Below are 17,481 nucleotides of genomic sequence, written 5' to 3'. Positions count from 1 at the left end.
TTCCCTCTTGCTTCCCTCCCAAAAGATGCATAGTAAACTCGGGTGGATTCCCCACCTCTTTGAAATTTCAAGTTTCAAGAAGTGTGGGGATAATAACACCATCATCTAAGAAACTTCCTGCTAATCCCTGAGACTGTGTCTGAATTACTTACTGCATGGGGCCATTTAAAGCGGCACAGTAAGGTAAAGGGGGAAGAAGATGAGATCATAAACCTTTCTGCCTATTTTTATATTTAAGATTAATTTGATCAGAGTACATATGGCTGAGTTTTATTTGTGGATTCAACCAAATTGGGAATGGTGAAGGAGTGGGAAGGGAATGTTAGATCAAGGGTCGGATCAAGGTAGAGAATCTTACCTGATTCAGGATGTGGTTCAGGTTTTTGCTAGAATCTCTCAAAGAATCCTTGAACTCAGCTTCTCAACTACAACATTGTCCTCATGACTTGATGGTCTACATAAAGCCCAGTGGAATTTTATGTCAAAAATTACCTTGGGTCATGCCTGTCTTTATGGGGAAGTTCTCTTTGGAGCTTTGCTTAAACAGTCTAAAACAGCAGTAAGGATTTCCATGGACTATGGAAGAGGCATATTTTATGAATCTGAGTATCACACTTTTTACCCACTTGTATTATTGAAATAAAAGGCTAAGTATATTGGAAATGTTATACAATCTTTCTGTGTCTATTTCCTCAGTAGCTTAAGGACAATAGTAGAAAACATTTCATATATAGGGTTGATGTGGAAATGGAATAAAATAGTCCATGTAAGGAGTCTAGTACAGTGCCTGTGCTCTCAGTAGAGTTTAGTTATTATTAGGAGGATATATTGTCTGGATTGCCTGGAATCGCTTCGTTTTCTTACAGTATCGCCTTTACAATGGTTTGGATGAAAAATAAAATGTCCCCTCAAGCAATAATTATCACTCAATGAAAAAATTGAGGGAAAAGCATGGCATGGGAATTTTCTGCAGACAGAATCAGAAAATGAGAAAATGAGAGAACTCTAGGACCATGTGGTTAGCTAGAGGGTTAGAGCTCATGGAGGACAAGGTGATGTGGGCTGTCCAGAACTGAGGTGGGTCTAGACAAAATGCAGAACTGCTAAACATTTTCTCTTCCATGCCCCTCCCTCCTTCTTTGGGAGATCTTTTCCCCTGACTTCAAGTGGTCACTCTTCTACCCCCGGGCATCTTTTCTTTCGTGTGATGTTCCCACTCTGCTTGAGCCTGCCTCGTGCTTCCTGAAACAGCATTGGATTCTGGTCAGCTTTCTTTGGGAACAGAGTTCCTGTTCTGGTGTTGTTTTGTTGTTCATCACCTCCAGGTTATTCACTTCTAACCCATTCTTTCTGCTCCACTATTGGTAAATGATATCACATTTAAATTCACATTAAATAGCAATGGCTTTGGTGTTTGTTTGTTTGTTTGTTTGTTTTGAATAACTGTTTATTGAATGATTTACTAAATACATGAATACTCACAGGGTCATTTGTATTTTAACGTCTGGTAATGCCATCCCTTAACTTTAACAGACTATTCTTAAAAGGGAACCTTTAGGTTCCATTGTAGGCCATTAAAGGAGATATTATAAAGCAGGGAGCTCTCTGGGCATCTCTTAGATCATATGGTATTGGTCATTATTTGACCTACTTGCACAGTGGGGAAGATATAAGAGAAGGTTCAGAGGAAGATGTAGGATAAAGAGCTGAAGAGGATGTTAAGCAAGTTAATAGTAAAGAAAAATAGGAATGATAAAATAATAGGAAAAAAAAAACAAGGAAAATAAAGTGGTATTGCTTTGGGGACAACAGAAGCTAAGTGGGTAATAAGCTATTTCAATGACTCATCCTGGGTTCAAATGTCAGTTTCTTCACTTCCTGACCATGTGACTGTGAACAAGATACTTAACCCTTCCAGGTTTCATCTGTAAAGTGGGCATAAAAGTCCTACCTACTTTACAGGTCATGAGATTTATGTCAAAGAGTCTGTGTAAAGCACTTCTCATACAGCCCAGCATCTAGTGGATGCTCAATAGCGGTTATCACAAAACACTCCTGTAGAAATACAAAGAAACGTTTCTCCCATTACAATGTGATTTTTTCCTACTTTATCTAACGCCATAGATAAGAAAAGCTCTCAAGATTCATCTTCCTTCTTTTTCCTGGCTAGTAGCAACTAGAAAAAAGTTTTCCTTTCTTTGGAAAAATGGGTGGAAAAATGGGTACCAGTTTTTCTGGTAAATGAGTTCTTTTACCCCATGGTGATTTGGTTTCAGATAATGATATGATTAAAAATGTAAATCCAAGAGTCTATGGTGATAATTAAGCAAGGGCTGTGTGTGTTTTGCAAAAGGGCCAGTGTAACGCCAACTAACAAGCTACCAGTTGTTAGAATTACATTGTAGACTAAGGCAAAGCAGTCCCTCATGAACCATGGAGCATCCTCCCCACCCCCCTAACCCCCTCACTCCCCCCACCCCACTTGCTACACAAAAGTCCTCACTGGCATTACTGTGATGGATAACCTCAACATTTTAGCACCTTAACGTAATAGTTACCCGTTTCTGCTCACATGACAGTCCAGTGTTTTCGAGTCAATACAAGGTTTTACGTCGTGGCTGTGATATTGAGGATCCTTTCATCTTGGGGCCCCTCCACATCCTGTAGCTTTGTAGTCCTCTATGATATAATGTGTTGTCATTAAACAAGTTATTGGATGACTTCTATAAATAAAAAGAAAGGAATTTTCAAAGAGAAAGTCTTTTTTAAAAAAATATTCGAGAGAGAGAGAGAGAAAGAGCGAGCATGAGTGGGGAGTGGGGGGAGGGGCAGCGGAAGAGGAAGAGAATCCCAAGCAGAGTCCCCTTTGGTCATGAAGCCCACTCAGGGCTAAATCTCACAAGCCTGAGATTATGACCTGCAGACACCGAGAGTCTGATGCTCAACCAGCTGAACCATCGCCAGAAGAGCAAGTCCTTTTGATTCAATCTGACTGCTTTCCAAGGACCCATGCCTCATTTCCATTGTGCGCAGGTGTTCTACAGACTCTGAACAGCAATAGAAATACCGTGCTCTTGTACCAACACTGCCTCCTAGTGGAGAAGGGTGTGTGCGACCAGCGCTTTCTCGAGACGTATTCACCATCTGAGCCTGGACGTTTTTCTTATTGATTTAAACGGTGGATAATGGCCCGGTGAAGAGTGATGGAATGGTGAGCGCTTGGACGGAATTGTTCTTAAGTGGAATCCTTTTGAACTCAAAACAGTTATGAAAAGCAAGGTGAAGAATATGAAGCTGTTCCTCTAATTCATTTTATTCTGAAGGACCTGCATTTTAGGGGAAGGTGTGGCCAACCAGATTCAAATCTGCTCACATCCTGTATTTTCAGGTCTAAATTTAATTAATTGACATTTAAGTGGGTGGGAGCTATTAATACGGAAAGTGTGACAGGCTATGTTCCCAACGACTTTATACCTCCTACCCCTTCAACCTTCTTCCTTCTTTAAAAAAAAGAAAGAAAGAAAGAAAGAAAAATGATATTATTTATTTATTTGAGAGAGAGAGAGTGATAGAAAGAACACAGGGAAGAACAGGGAAGAAGGTTTGATCCCACAATCCTGAGATCATGACCTGAGCTGAAACCAAGAGTTGGATGCTTAACAGACTGAGCCACGCAAGCACTCCAAACCTGCCTTTCATCCTGTCTCTCAAGTTCTCTGGTTCGCATGTGGTTTCTTGGTGAATGGATTACTAATACGTCTCATTTTTCTTATTTTTAACTATTTCTCTGGAGGTAAAAATAGAAATTTATTTTATCGGAAATACCTGTGCCTAAAGACTTGATTGCCTGTATGTTCAAGAACAATTAATTTGTGTAATAAGCTGATGAGTATAGTTATCACATTAAAAAAAAGACACATCCCATTTGTGTTTTCTGTGCATATTTATTGACAAGTACTCACATGGCCACAGTGAACCCAGCAGTATGTGGTGTATTTTTGTGTCCTGGAAAAAGAAGAAATGGTTTTATGAACAGTTTGGGGTTTTTGTCCTACTCTTTCTCTCACGGAACCCTGAAGGTTTTAAACAGCTGACCAGGTCCAGCATTAATGATACTGATGAGAAGTGAAGGATTCTCTTATGTAATTGGACTTTGACAGAACAGTTTTATATAAAGAGAAAGTCATTATTGAAACTTGGCCATGACAAAGAAGCTAGTACAGTTTACTTCTGTCGTCTAGTCTTAGATTCATCCACCTTGATTTAAGAAAGGTTTTGATACCATGCTGAAGAAGAAAAGATTTCTATTTTGAGATCATTAGACATGAGCCACTCGAATGAGAGACAAATGAGTCTTCTAAATGGGCGACAGCAGAAGATATTGTTTATATCAGCATGGAACAGAATGAGCAGCTGCTGAAAACTCCAAGAATCCCAATTAGACATATTTTTCCTCTGGATGGAAACTGGTAACAAAGATAAAGGAGTTCAGTAATTAACTCTTTCTTTTTCTCTCTCTTAACACACCCACTCTTTTGTGTCAGGCACTGAAAAGCGTGCCCGCCCTGAAATTTTGAATATTGAACATTTTGATATTTCCGCCCTTTTTTTCTAAAGATGTAACATTTCCCACAACTTTGTAGCACTGAGAACTATCAGTTCTTTTCCCCTGGATAATCCCAGTTCTGTGCAACTTGCAAAAGGCAGTCCGACCCTGAGACTTCGTAGTGGGAGGCAGATGGCTTCCGTGAATGCCTATTTCTGCTATTAAAATAAAATGACAAGGGGCGCCTGGGTGGCTCAGTGGGTTAAGCCGCTGCCTTCGGCTCAGGTCATGATCTCAGGGTCCTGGGATCAAGCCCCACATCGGGCTCTTTGCTCAGCAGGGAGCCTGCTTCCTCCTCCTCTCTCTCTCTCTGCCTGCCTCTCTGTCTACTTGTGATCTCTCTCTGTCAAATAAATAAATAAAATCTTAAAAAAAAAATAAAAAAATAAAAAAAAAATAAAATGACAGGAAACACCACAAAGGGTTCTTTTATTTGGAAAAAAATTGGGGTCCTCATCTGATGTGAAATACAAATCTAGGGGCTTTGGCAGTCACTAACCTCGTGTAACCTGGTTATCACTGGAAGGTAAATGTAACATCCACCTTCAAGACTGTGAAAGATACATTGTGTGAAAGGCAAGACAGTGCTTTCTGGCCCTCCTCCTGCAGTTTATTATAGGAAAATGCAGAGTGCAACTCAGACAACTTGTGAGTGCTTACTGAAGTTGCCAGGCAAAAATATTTTCCTCCATGTTACATTAACGTTTTCTGGTTTGGACCAGCTGATCTTTTTGAATTGGGCTGCATGAACCATTACATCCAGTATATAAATTTAATATGTATATTTAAATATTTTTCCTTTCAAATTTTTGGAACCCAAATTCATATTATATACAATATATTCTGAAAAAAAAAAAAAGTCAGGTTGCAGCCTTTTGTTCCTTCTGGACATCTATGAATTCTAAGAACCTACAAACTTAATGTGAAGAGGACCAGGGGTGTTTTCAGGAGTCAAGAGCGTCACTTATTCTACTTTTTAAAAGTTCTTAGTTCTCATTACTGATTTTATATACCATAATCGTTCACCTTGAACATTTGATAATATGTTTAAAGTACTATCCTCTCCTTAATTGTTTTCAATGGGCACTTTTATCAAACAGTCACCAGACAAAAAAGTACCATTTTGAGTGTTCTGGAACTTCCTGCTTTCGTTTATTAATAATTCCCCAACAGAATGTCTGCTTCAGACATTAGTTTCTGAAATAGAATCGAATCTTAATTAGCTCAAGAGAAACTCTACTTAAGTAGTCTTAGAGAAAATGCGCTCATTTCCCCCTCTAATATATCCTCCTGTTGTTCGACTGTGATGAGAATGGTCTTTTAAAAGAGGCCTCAGGTGTGAAACCAACTGTTCAGGCTCATTGTCAGCTGCTGGTTCCTAGAGTATTAATTCAAAATTAGGGAAAATATAAGACTATGTCTACATTGGCCAACTCTATTGCAAAATTGAGCAATTTTCAGTTAAGGGTGCGGCATCCTCTACAATGCCCTTGAGGAAGATTCCGAAGCTCATTCTATTTCCATCTGTTTCCATCATTAGAGAACGCAGTTGATTGATTCAACCTCACTAACAAGAAGAACGGATGCTGTTTAACTAAAAGGTGAGTAGAGGCATAACATCTATGTCAAAATTTAGAAAAATAGCACACTCTTCGTTAATTTATATCCAGAGAGGTATACAGAAAATTTCAGAGATACATACATATCATTTTTAAAGATAAAAATTACAGGTCTTACGGTTTAAAATGGCCATATTTGTATTGGGCCCTGGTTATTGGGTGAAAAGTGCAAAACAAGAGTGGGCATCCAGAGGCTGGCTGCTGTCTCTCCTCCTGTCTTCCGCCAGGAAACGAACACTGAATGCTAAGATTACACCTCTTCCACGCCACTCATTTAGCATCCTTGATATATTACATTATCAGCAACATTATCACTCATATTCTTATTGATGGAATTCAGTGGAAACAGCTTATTTCCCTCAAAATATCAGAACTTCCCTTTGGGTAAAAAATGCTACATATTTAAAATCCCTTGCGGGCCCTATTAGAATGATGTAAACAAAGGAGGCATTCAGGGAATATATGTTGGAGGATAAATTAATCAAAAGTATTATTTTATAAGGTACTTACTAAATGCTTAAGGTACAGATTGTTAATTGCCCCCCCCAACCCAGTATCTATTTTACCCCTTCTTTCTTGTAAGAACAGAATTCCTACCCCCATCTCTCAGTTTTAGCGGCACACACGGCTAGCTAGGGACTACATTTCTCCATCTGGCTAGCAGATAGATTATGCATCCAAGGTCCACCTCATTTCTTTAACAAGGACATTGTAGCCTTCTACTTCTTTCATCTTTTCTGGCTGTGAGTCTTCCCTCTTGTGAGATGAGTGACCCTTAGGGGATAGGAGAAACTAAGGCAAAAGGTGTCTAGATGGAGTCAAGCTATTTATGAGCTAGGAACCTCTCCTCTATCCCTGCACCCATACATGTGAGAGAAATAGAGTTTTACTTTATTTGAGTGATTGTATTTTGGAGTATCTTTGCCACTGTCGCTTCAGCAGCTGTCTATCTTACATAAATGCAGAATGGTCTTTTTCATAGGTGCCATTCTAGAGTTTCATGGACCCATCCATTGTCCTCTAGTACGGCCATGACACTCTGACAAAGCAGCTAGTCCTGACGTTCAAGAGCATTTGTATCCTACCGGTTGAAGACCGGAGAACACCCTGTGAAGGATGCCTGCTCTCAAGAAAATATGGGCAAAATCTGTTAAGGCTGATGTCGTCCTTGTAAAGAGGTGCTGCCTCCTGGGGAAGGCAGCATCACATAGACGACTAGACTAAGCTGCCCTTGGTTGGTTATGCAATCTGTAACTCTGCCTCAAATAAATTCAACAGGAATTTCTTTTAGGCTTTATCAAGAACTAAAAACAAAGCTGAAACTTAGCCTTGGATACTTAAACTATTTTTTTCTAGAAGCTTCTATCTGTTTACACACACCAAAATTATGAGCAAATCTAGGAAAAAGATTTGTTTTATATTTCTGCTTACATAGAAATCATATTTTTGTATATAGGAAAAGAATGAACTTATCTTTGGGGCTTAATTCGGATTTGTTGAATTGATGGTTCAGAATATAGATGTTCAAGAATATTACAGATTTCCTAGTTTCTATGACTAATAATTAGAAAAAGTGTCATTATAATTTATTATCTAAATACTATTTTTTCAATTTTTTTCCCTTTGGCCAAATACAAAATTACCCCTCATTCTATACTGTTTATAGTATGAAAATAAATATTCAGGGGAGTTTTCTAAAAGCAAAAAATCAAGTGACTACTAGTATTATTTGGGTTCATAGCTGTCCCTCAGTTGGAATTTCTAGAAATACCTGCTAAAAACTTTATTCTTTATTTTAGTTCAAGAAAGCAGGGTTTATTTTTTAGTAGGGTTAATGTATTTACAGAAAAAGAAAGAAGATCTCTATATAACACTTAGGTCAAGTTTCCTTTTTTGAGCAAAAAATGTAAATGTCAGAATAATAACATTTTTCTCCATAATACTAGGCTTTCAAGAGAAGAGATTTCTCTTTGTTAAGTTGATTAGTTTTGTCTGGGTAAACAGGAGTTGCTCATGTAGCAATTATTTGTTTTAGGAAGGCTCTCTGTTAGTTATGTCTTCTCATCATAATAAAACAATCTTAGAGAGGTAACTTTTTGACTACGACTGACATGGATAATGATTAAGAGTGTCTAAATACCTCATTTATTGCTCAATTTTGAAGAGCTAATTGAATCATTGTACATGAAAATATGGTCCTTTGAAGATTTTTGACAATCACTTCTAGAAAAAAACAATTGGTTACATTTTAAAAAATCACCTGAAAAACAATATCGAAATTGAATAATTGACTGAAAAAAAATCAATTACTTAAGAGTTAAATATTTTTTTCCAAATAAAAATTATATACTAAGATCCTGAGTTTTGGAGATCATTTTAAGTGAAATCTCTACCAACCTTCCTTTATTTGAAAGCATTTTTAAACTAAAAACAATTAAGTTTTGAGATCCATTTAATTTTTACTTCTTTTAAGTACCAGCATAAACATCTGCCATCTGGCATAGAAATTAACTCATATGGTGGGAGAAGAGATGAGATTTATTTAAAAGTTCTTTGTCTTTGATACTTTTCCCTGCTGCATTTTCCACTAGTGTAATTTGAACCTGACTGTATTTAAATAACCATTTATCGCCATAATGGAAGAGCAGACTTAAAAATACATAACTGCTGTCATTCCAGGAGACCGTATTAAGGAAACATAGAATTTGCCATTCTAGATCAGATCATTTGTCTGTCTTGTCTAACACTTGCCTCTGGCAGTGGCCAATATTGAAGACAATGGAAAACAGCAAAAATATGCAATATAAGCACAAACCATTTTTTAGGGAAATAATTATTTTCTCAGTTGGTAATCTTGGACTATGGGATATTAGACCTGAATCACCCCCACCTGTTTATATTATTATTTTTTATCAATCAATAAAGTAACCAGTTCTGTTAAAATCATTGGGCTGAATCAAACTTAATAATCTCTGGTATTTCTGTATATGAAATAATCCTATGGAACTAACACTTGGCATTTTAATGTTACAATTTCTAAGCATGAGGAAAATATAAGGACATTTAGCTATATAGCAAAAAAAAAAAAAGAATTTCTAATTTTGGCTAGTAGTTCAAAGTCTACATAAAAATATATTTACTACAAAAGTTCAGCTTTCAGGTCCAGAAGACAATCTAACACTACCTAATTTTATAGTGGATTTACTATTGATAGTAGCAGAATAATCTTATTCTGAGTGACTAATGAATTAACCAGAATACAGGCCTACATGTTTTTGTCTTCCTTGACAACTCGCTAATGTTGTTGAAAAAAATATTATGGAGGCAAATTTGTCTCTTGATCCATCTCTGAAGTAGGTAGATGCAATGAGCAGAATACTTACTAAGTGTTAGAGCTCAAACATACACATACACAAACTCTCCAGTGTTGCAGTCATATCAAGCTTCCTGATGCTTCCCCATCCAGTAGTGGCCTTCACCTTATTCTCTAATAATCCCTTCCTTACCTCTCCCCAAGTGAATATAAAATAAATGACTTTCATTTTATATTCTGAGATTATGTGAATTATGCACATTCTTCTATAAAACTGCTATTATCCCTCAAGGAATTATAAATGCATAAATAGTGTGTATTCTCTCAGTCAGCTTCTCACCTGGCCAATAAAAGATATTTATAAAAATGGTTTTTTCTTATCTTCTTCACAAGCAGAAAGAAAAAAAAAATTGAGGGTCAAAGTGAATATTTGTTCATTAACAGGACTGACCACACTACAAGTACCACTAATGATGTGACCACCTGTTTTGTACAAGACCTTCTTAATGTTCAGATATCAAGAGTTTTAAATAATTTGGGTAAACACCTGTACACCTGGTTACTCAGCTTTACAGTGGTGACTCTTAGCGGCCAAAGGTAGTGTCACACATCTTTCTTGCCCCCCAGGGTGCTGATGTGTCAACTACTGATTTAATAAACTCTTCTTGAAATGAAGACATTTTTTCAGTGTTTGTTTTTATCCTTATTGGGGGATAATAAAATCATACACAACCATCAAAGACTAAAGATACCCAAATGTTGGTGCTTAGGACAAACAAAGACCATTGCTTAGGCCATGAATGAGTTTTAGAAGTGCTTTTTAACTAGGTAAGCAGTTGAAATGGTTTATTTCCATTGGGTTTTGTACTTAACTGACAGCAAAAGAAGAGGCCATAAATAAATAACTACTCCGCCCCACCCCTCAACACCTTTTCCTTTCTTAAAATAAGAGGTGGAATGTTTACTTTGAGCCCAGCTCCGAAGACATTGGGAAATCCTTAGCTCCCTGCATTTTGTAGGTTAGCCTTTCCACTGAGGCAAAAAGAAATTCCTTCGAGCAAATACTTCTTCCAGAAAAATCAATCCCTGTGTTTTACATGGAGCATATCTAGTCAGAAATAAACTTTGCCAAGACTCCATCCGTAATTCTACTATACAATTTTTAAATCTGTTGACCAGAGCCTTGACTTTAGTATAAGGTTTATATAGCCCTCTCAGTCAGTGATTCTCAAAGGGAGCAAATTTGTCTCCATATAGCCCCTCCCCCAGAACATTTGTCGATGTCTGGAGACATTATTATTGGTCCCATTGTGGCATTAGAACTGACTTAAAATAGAGGCCTGGAATACTGCTACACATCCTACAACATATTGGGCATTCCATCCACAATAAAAAACTGTCTGGTCCACAATGTCACTAGTCAAGGTTAAGAAGCCCCGTTCTGAACAAGGGGCATTAGGAGCACAACCAGAAGAAGTAAAAATGTCTGCCCATACTTTCTGGAATGAGAATTGTAGGCACTGTACTGTAACTTAAGTTAAACATAAACATACGCCACTGTAGAAGTAATACACTATGCTTCTAAAGACCCATTTTTAGCACTCATAAGTAACTGGGAAAAGCCCGTCTACATATTTCTGGTCAATTCCTCAATTTTCTGGTGTTGTGGACATGCCTGTCTCCCACACCATTCTTCACAACGTCGTCTGTGTTTTGATTGGTCATGTCCTAGTTTCATGGTCTGCATGGGTATTTGCAAATAAGTCTAATCACTGGGAATGCAATGGCCTCAAATTCATTTTAAGGAGCAGCCATTGTCATCTTACCCCTATAGAAGATTTGCTTGCTCAGCAGCTCTGTGTCTAAACCGAGCATTCCGTGCCATTCTGGGACAGAGCGAGAGATTTGTTCTGCAACCTTCCACAGAAAAGATCACTTCCTGAGCAAGTTCCCCTTGGAAAGGCATCCTTTGTTGACTGGAAACATAAACACTATGACATTACTTGTACAACATCAGTAAAAATCCACTTATCTTCCCCACCCCACTTGCTGCAGCTGCTCAATTTTTTCCCCCTCGATTTAACCACTTCATGCCCAAGAGCAAAAACAGGCAAAATGTCATTAAAGTGACAGAACGTGCACAAGTGTCTGTAGCTCCAGGTGAAGGCTTGGAGGGAAAATTTCTAATTTTAAATTTCCTGGGAGGAGAAAGTGCATGATCGGCTGTCATCTACCCTGTTCATTCTGAACCAATAGACATACAGTTAAAAAAAAAAAAAAAAAAAAGTTTACCCCTGTCCGAATTTGTTCAAACTTGCTACAGCTCTTGGATATCCACATCAAAACAAACTTTCAAAATTACTCCAAAGCTGAGTACACATCTTCAATATAGTCTCAAATGATTAGGCTTAAAAATGGGTATTGTCTTAAATGACCGGTCTGATTTTCCCTTGTCACTGCTTTTCTCTTCACTCAACGTGCAAATCCTAAAACCCGGTATCCCCTTCTCTCACTTACCCCCACTGCCACCTTTATTGCTTGACCATTCCTGAAGAAATGAGAAATGGTTATCTTCAGATCATTTTTGAATGAGAGTAATAATAAAAATAATGATGATGATGGTGATGATGATGAAACTAAAGTACAAATTTAGAGAAGACATGTTTGATTCAGAGGCCTGCGTATTTGTGCATGGTGTGAAAGGTGTCCTAAGAAGGTATTAATCTTATTTTCTCCTTTCGTGTTACACGAAAGCTGTCATTATTGGGATAAGAATAAAATGAACATAAGTATGATAAATGATAAGCGCACACGGAAGTCAATATCCCACTCAGAGAGCATTGCTAATCAACCAGTGCAGTAGCCTAACGCATCACGTGAGCAAGAGCCTCAGAGAGCTTCTAAATTTGTAACTCAGGGAAGCTTGGCATTTAACTTGAGCTGCTTTTGGCTTAAGGTGAAACAAAGGGTGCAATCATGTTCCATTTGTGGATCACAGTAGCAAATCACGTTTCAGAAGGTGCCTTTGCAAGACAATGTAAAACACAAAACCAATTCTATATCCCTAACAAGGCCTGGTAGGTACATGAGTTGCTTAATGAATGTTAAATAATGTTAATAAAAATCGGTGAGAGAGTACCACACCTATTTTTTTTTTTTTTTTTTTAATGAACAGTGGAAAGGAAGAGCGAGAGAATCAATTAATTCTCAGTTTGAAGGCTTTGCCTTATAAATTGAAGCTGATGAACACGATTTTTTAAAATGCAGTGCTCAGGTCTCTATGCTGTGGGGGATCTGCCATCCCTTAACACGTATTTTTAACTACATATTCTTAATTATTCATAGGTAAATGAATCCCAGTGCTTTTGATGATCTCCAGATCTCTTACAAGCTCTGTTGTTGACAGCAATACTGTTTCTGTTTTCCTTAACCCATTGAGCCAAGGAGCTGGAAATGTAGGAAGTTTATGGTTCTGTTATCCCAACTGAAAGGCATGTCTTATTCCCCTATGACAAGAGTGGAATAGATAGTAGTTGAATGAAATGCAAACATGGCTTGCTGGATCAGGCTTTTGTGGGTTAAGAGCACTATTGACAATAGCAATCCTACTGCTGATTCTTGCCGTGAATAGTACTTCTTATGGACATCAGTCAGCTTGATTCTTACTTCTGGTGTTTCTAAGTGCTTCTGCTGCACTCCCTTTCCAGGGGACTGATGAATTAATTAGTACTTACTAAGCATCTACTATATACCTGATTCATTGTTAAGTACCTAGAGGCCACAAGTAAAATGATAAAGCAGAGAGCCTGTCCCCAACTCGAAAACACTACTTTCGGTCTGGCAGTTCAGGGAAGAGTTGGAGACATGTGAAGAGGGAACATGACCGTGGCTGGAAAGAGGAAGTCGATTACTCAGTTGCCATCTTCCATCTGCCACCACCCGCCCCCACTCTCATATCCATTTTCCAAAGCCCATGAGGATCTGGTAATACATGAGCAAGGTTTGGACCTGGTGAAGAATAACCAAAGAGCGGAAAGGGGAATAACCACAGCGACTGCAACGAGAGACCCACAATGATGTAATGGAAGGTGGGGCTTGAACTCAAGTCCTTGAGATTAAAAAAGACTCCTCACATTATTTAAAGTCATAATTTGGTTGACAGGGACAACTGGGTGGCTCAATCAGTTAAGCATCTGCCTTCAACTCAGGTCGTGATTCCAGGGTCCTGGGATCGAGTCCCACATCAGGCTCCCTGTTCGGGGGTGGGGACCTGCTTCTCCCTCTCCCTCTGCTGACTGCTCACCCTTGCTTATGCTCTCTCTCTCTCTCTCTCTCTCACTCCATCAAATAAATAAATAAAATATTTTTTTTGAAATCTAGTTAACAGACATCAAGACATTGCTGCCTGGATAGGGAGCCAGCCCTGGTTGTGTGATCTTTGCCAGCTTTATGGTCTGTTATTTAGATATATTAATGTAAGTTTCATAAGTTATTAATATAATAGCTCATATAATATAAAGTATATGGGCTAATTAATGTTATTAATATATTATTAATTTATTAGTATAAGTTAATACACAGTTATATATATATATTTCTTTCTTTCTTTCTTATATATATATATATATATACATATATAAATATAGAATCTATCAATAAGACCACATACAACAATCTTCTCTTAGCAAGCATTTACTCTCACTATCTACTGTATCTGGCCTTATGTGGTAGGAATGAAGACATGGTTCCTGCCCTCAGAGAGGACAAACTAACTAGGTACTTTCTTTTAAAAAGTGCTGATATGGTTAGTACACCAAAGTCATGGTCATGACTGGCTAAACATATGGGTTACGTATAGTCATTTTGTTGCTTAAACCAACTAAAGTTGAGTCTCCTTCGTTCAGGATAATTTTTAGGTGAAGTGGGACCTAAGGAAGGATTTGAATACGTGAACAAGACAAGGAGCATTGCACATACGTGGAAATATGGAAGTGAGAAAGAATCTAGTTTTTGGAAGACAGCATGGTACCTGACTGACCTGACAAGGAGTTAAGGTCATTCACAGAAATCAAGTGAAAGATAAGGGGATTTCTGCACTGCTCAGAGAGTAAGTGAAGTCTTTGGAAAGAGATTTGGTCAGGAAGTCTGGAGATCTGAGTTTAGCTCTGTAATCCTGAGCCAATAAATTTTAATCCATCAGGTCTTAATTTTCCTATTTATAGAATGACAATGAAAATACATATGTATCTATCTTGTAATGCACATCTTCACAGAAGGGTTTCTCAACTGAATAAGAACATAAAGCAAAATTGCTTTGAGCTCTTGGAAGAAAGATATTATTCAAATCTAAGGAATTATTTTAAGATCTTATATTCACTCACTTTTATATGCAGTTTTGCTAAAAGAGAAAGATTAGTTTGAAGTTCACCCTGCTGTTTTGGTAAAATTGGTAAAAATGTCTTCCTGATTTTTTCTGAGCATGAGATAAAATTTATTGTCCTCAGCAAAGTAGATTATCAGTCATTTTCTTTGAACACCTATAGCCCAAAAGTAACATCTGTTTTATTCATTTATAACCTAAAAAGTGACAAGTATATAAAATTTCATTCAAAAATAAGTTAAATGCCTGAAACAGTTTTTAGTTTTGTATTTCTTTTTCCTATCTGCGTGATACAAATGGAATCTTCCTTAACTTAAATGTTAGTTGTGTCAAAAAAGGTTAATGCACACAAGTTTCTTTCAAGCATATATTTTAGAGATATATTTTAGAGTGTTTTTTCTTACAAATTACTAAATTACTTTTCTATGCCGCTGCATTTGAACAATCATAATTAGAGACTAGGTAGACACTTTTTCATTCTTATCTACACCTAACTAATGCTCAGCTATTAGCTGAAGTCATACTGCCTCTTAAAATCTAAGAAAGATTAACTGGAACTCTTATTTTATGTCCAGTAGAAAGTCCAGTGTAAGAAGAAACATCATCTCTGAGATATCTGCTTCTTCTAAAGTAGGTCAGCTCACAAGTCATTTTGCTCTCTGTTCATTATATTGTCCTAGAGATGAAACTGACCCCACTCACTTGCTTTTTCTTTTCTTTTCTTTTCTTCCTTCCTCCTTTCTTTCTTTCTCTCTCTCTCTCTCTCTCTCTCTCTCTCTCTCTTTCTTTCTTTCTTTCTCTCTCTCTCTCTCACGCTCTCTCTCTCTCTTTCTTTTTCTTTTTTTCTTTCCTTTATCAGTCAGCTCCACACTCAGCTTGGAGTCAAAGGGCTTGAACTCACATCCTTGAGATTTAAGACCTGAGCTGAGATCAAGAGTCCCAGACATTCAGGTACCCCACCCAGGTACCCCCTAACCTGCTTTCAGTAGACAAACTTCTCGTAAGCCCTTTTGGTGTTAGCCAAGTTTAATGATTCTTTGGAGAAATAAACAGGATTGACAATATAACCTTTAAAAAGTTGAATATTAAACATCTTAATTCCCAAAGTGTCTGTTTTTAGGTATTTTCTGGAAACCAGGATTTAGCTTTCCTTAGAGTTTTGGGGGTTTTTACCTCTTCTCTTACTCTCTTGAGAGTCCAACATAAAGCAAAATGAAAACAAATTCTTCACATGTTTATAATACAGAACCATTTGACACTCTCTTGTATCTCATAACCCTGCAGTTATATTTTGCATCCCAAAACACTTTTTCCAAACTTATGTGATTCTTTTCCTGTGAAGGCCTGCTATTACTGTATTTGTATTTAATCACATATTTTACATCAAAATCTGCTTAGACTGGTTAAACCATGAAACTACTAGAAGAAAATTCTGGTGATTTTTTTTTTTCAAATTTCAGAAGGCTGGAAGGATATTCTAAATATAAAATGAATGTTAAATGACAATATCTAAAATTTATAAATTTATAGATTTGACCACATTTTAAAAATTACATTTATAAGGAATTCAAATTGATTCCTAAATTTTTAAAAATTTATTGCAGTGAAATACACACAACATAAAATTAACCTTTTTAAAATGAATGATTCAGTGATATTTGGTACATTCACTGTGTTGTGCAATCTAGTTCCAAAATATCTCCAGTGTTCCAAAAGAGAATCCTGGAGTATTAAACAGTTTTTCCCCATTACCCTTGCCCCTAACCCCTGACAAACATTGATCTGCGTTCTTTCTCTAAGGACTTAACCTATTCTGGATGTTTTTGTGGAATATAAGTGGATGTAAGGGGAACCTCCATGCTGTTTTCCAGAGCGGCTGCACCAGCTTGCAGCTTGCATTCCCACCAACAGAATAGGAGGGTTCCCCTTTCTCTGCATCCTCGCCAACACTGTGACAATACATGACCTTTTCTGTCCAGCTTTTTTCACTTAATATGTTTTTGATATCTATCCATGTTGCATATGTTAGTACTTAATTTCTTTTTCTGGACAAATAATATTCTATCATATGTATATACCACAATTTTTTTTTCTTTCCAGGTTCTCCTCCTGCCCCCCCAACCAAGTTTTTATTTAAATTCCAGGTAGCTAATATATACAGTGTAATGTGAATTTTAGGTGTAGAATTAGTAATTCATCACTTCCATACAATACCTGCTGTTCATCACAAGTGCCCTCCTTAATACCCGTCACCCATATAGCCCATCCCACACCCACTTCCCTTCCAACAAACTTCAGTTTGTTCTCCATAGTTAAAAGTTTGTTTTACAGTTTGTCTCTCTTTCTCTGTTTCTTCCCCCATGTCCATGGGAAACGGACCTGTGAATCATCAGTCTTACACAGTTCACAGCACTCACCAAAGCATATACCCTCTCCAATGTCCATCACCCAACCATCCTATCCCTCCCACACACCCCCTGGAATCTCTAGCAACCTTCAGTTTGTTTCCTGAGGGCAAGAGTCTCTTATGGTTTGTCTCCCTCCCCAGTCCCATCTTGTTTCA

The sequence above is a fragment of the Mustela lutreola genome, chromosome 8 (assembly GCF_030435805.1).
Source record: "Mustela lutreola isolate mMusLut2 chromosome 8, mMusLut2.pri, whole genome shotgun sequence".
Taxonomy (NCBI): domain Eukaryota; kingdom Metazoa; phylum Chordata; class Mammalia; order Carnivora; family Mustelidae; genus Mustela; species Mustela lutreola.
Note: the sequence above shows the minus strand (reverse complement) of the source record.